This window comes from Bufo gargarizans, chromosome 8 (genome assembly GCF_014858855.1).
Source record: "Bufo gargarizans isolate SCDJY-AF-19 chromosome 8, ASM1485885v1, whole genome shotgun sequence".
NCBI lineage: Eukaryota > Metazoa > Chordata > Amphibia > Anura > Bufonidae > Bufo > Bufo gargarizans.
Window position 1 is genome coordinate 30173614 of NC_058087.1, and position 3848 is coordinate 30177461.

Sequence of the window (3848 nt, forward strand, 5' to 3'; positions counted from 1 at the left end):
CAGGGACTGGATATTGCCTTTTGCAGAATCTTGGGTGCGAGGCGGCAGTCTCAAGAGGGGTCGATGGACGAGTGACTACCTCCCCCAGTACCTGGACTATGGGCTGAAGTGTGTGAGAAGGTGGAAGATAGAGAAGTCCTACATTGAGGGTAAGCCAAGGAAAGATCTATATGTGAGGATCTGCAGGGCTTTCTTTTGTTCTCCACTAGTCTTGAGGGATTGTGTGACTAGCACTTTACAAGAAAGTCTGAAGCTCCTCAATGGGAAACGTCTCCCCGCCAAATTCTTTGACATAGCTTGGTTGTCATTACATGGAAAGCTATTTGTTAGGGGTAACCTAAAATTTTTAAGTGTTTCAGATAGGAACTGTCCTCTCGGTTGTCAGCAGGAGGAGACGATGGAGCACTTCATATCTGACTGCAGGGGTGGGAGGAGAATATGGGAAGAGGTGTCACAAAAGCTAAACATCCCATTACTGCAGTCCCTGACTTATCCTGACATCATCTATGCTGTTCCATCCAGAAATAGTAATGTAGACAGAGGGACAATGTACCTGATCATTTCTGTCATAAAATACTACCATTGGCACATGAGAACCCGCGTGTCTATACACAATGAGCCATTCCACCACACCACAGCCGTAAACCAAATAATGTCTGAGCTCCAGTGGGTTAAGTCATTAGAGATAAGGAGTAACCTGAATAATAGGAAATTATGGAGGAATGTGTCTTTGGTTTAAAACAGAAAATATGTTATTTTGTGTTTGTTTTGTTTTTTGTTTCCCCCCCCTCTTCTTTTTCCTCCCCAGCAAATGTGGACTTTATCAGTTTAATATAATTCTATAGGCATTCTAGCTGAGTAGTCATTGTGTGTACAATGCCTGTTATTTTTGGGGTTTTGTATTGTAAGAATGTATTTTTATTGTATTTTTGTTTGTTTGTTTTCACAATAAAAATTGCCTCCTATGTACAAGAATATAACTACTATAATACTGCTACTATGTACAAGAATATAACTACTATAATACTGCTACTATGTACAAGAATATAACTACTATAATACTGCTCCTATGTACAAGAATATAACTACTATAATACTGCCTCCTATGTACATGAATATAACTACTATAATACTGCCTCCTATGTACAAGAATAATAACTACTATAATACTAGCTCCTATGTACAAGAATATAACTACTATAATACTGCTCCTATGTACAAGAATATAACTACTATAATACTGCTCCTATGTACAAGAATATAACTACTTATAATACTGCCTCCTATGACAAGAATAGTAACTACTATACATACTGCTCCTATGTACAGAATATAACTACTATAATACTGCTCCTATGTACAAGAATATAACTACTATAATACTGGCTCCTATGTACAAGAATATAACTACTATAATACTGCTCTCTAGTACAAGATACTACTATAATACTACCTCCTATGTACAAAGAATGCCTACTATAAATACTGCTCCTATGTACAGAATAGAACTACTATATACTGCTCCTATGTACAAGAAGTAACTACTATAATACTGCTCCTATGTACAAGAATATAACTACTAGTAATACTGCTTCCTATGTACAAGAATATAACTACTATATACTGCTCTATGTACAAGAATATAACTACTATAATACGCTCCTATGTACAAGAATATAACTACTATAATACTGCCTCCTATGTACAAGAATATAACTACTATAATACTGCTCCTATGTACAAGAATATAACTACTATAATAATGCCTCCTATGTACAAGATATAACTACTATAATACGGCTCCTATGTACAAGAATATAACTACTATAATACTGCCTCCTATGTACAAGAATATAACTACTATAATACTGCATCCTATGTACAAGAATATAACTACTATAATACTGCCTCCTATGTACAAGAATATAACTACTATAATACTGCTCCTATGTACAAGAATATAACTACTATAATACTGCCCTCCTATAGTACAAGAATATAACTACTATAATACTGCCTCCTATGTACAAGAATATAACTACTATAATACTGCTCCTATGTACAAGAATATAACTACTATAATACTGCCTTCCTATGTACAAGAATATAACTACTATAATACTGCCTCCTATGTACAAGAATATAACTACTATAATACTGCCTCCTATGTACAAGAATATAACTACTATATACTGCTCCTATGTACAAGAATATAACTACTATAATACTGCTCCTATGTACAAGAATATAACTACTATAATACTGCTCCTATGTACAAGAATATAACTACTATAATACTGCTCCTATGTACAAGAATATAACTACTATAATACTGCTCCTATGTACAAGAATATAACTACTATAATACTGCCTCCTATGTACAAGAATATACTACTATACTGCTCCTATGTACAAGAATATAACTACTATAATACTGCCTCCTATGTACAAGAATATAACTACTATAATACTGCTCCTATGTACAAGAATATAACTACTATAATACTGCTCCTATGTACAAGAATATAACTACTATAATACTGCTCCTATGTACAAGAATATAACTACTATAAGACTGCTCCTATGTACAAGAATATAACTACTATAATACTGCTCCTATGTACAAGAATATAACTACTATAATACTGCCTCCTATGTACAAGAATATAACTACTATAATACTGCTCCTATGTACAAGAATATAACTACTATAATACTGCTCCTATGTACAAGAATATAACTACTATAATACTGCTCCTATGTACAAGAATATAACTACTATAATACTGCCTCCTATGTACAAGAATATAACTATAATACTGCTCCTATGTACAAGAATATAACTACTATAATACTGCTCCTATGTACAAGAATATAACTATAATACTATAATACTACTGCTCCTATGTACAAGAATATAACTACTATAATACTGCTCCTATGTACAAGAATATAACTACTATAATACTGCTCCTATGTACAAGAATATAACTACTATAATACTGCCCTATGTACAAGAATAAACTACTATATACTGCTCCTATGTACAAGAATATAACTACTATAATACTGCTCCTATGTACAAGAATATAACTACTATAATACTGCTCCTATGTACAAGAATATAACTACTATAATACTGCTCCTATGTACAAGAATATAACTACTATAATACTGCTCCTATGTACAAGAATATAACTACTATAATACTGCTCCTATGTACAAGAATATAACTACTATAATACTGCTCTCCTATGTACAAGAATATAACTACTATAATACTGCTCCTATGTACAAGAATATAACTACTATAATACTGCTCCTATGTACAAGAATATAACTACTATAATACTGCTCCTATACAAGAATATAACTACTATAATACTGCCTCCTATGTACAAGAATATAACTACTATAATACTGCTCCTATGTACAAGAATATAACTACTATAATACTGCTCCTGCTATGTACAAGAATATAACTACTATAATACTGCTCCTATGTACAAGAATATAACTACTATAATACTGCTCCTATGTACAAGAATATAACTACTATAATACTGCTCCTATGTACAAGAATATAACTACTATAATACTGCTCCTATGTACAAGAATATAACTACTATAATACTGCTCCTATGTACAAGATATAACTACTATAATACTGCCTCCTATGTACAAGAATATAACTACTATAATACTGCTCCTATGTACAAGAATATAACTACTATAATACTGCTCCTATGTACAAGAATATAACTACTATAATACTGCCTCCTATGTACAAGAATATCTACTATAATACTGCTCCTATGTACAAGATATAACTACTATAATACTGTCCC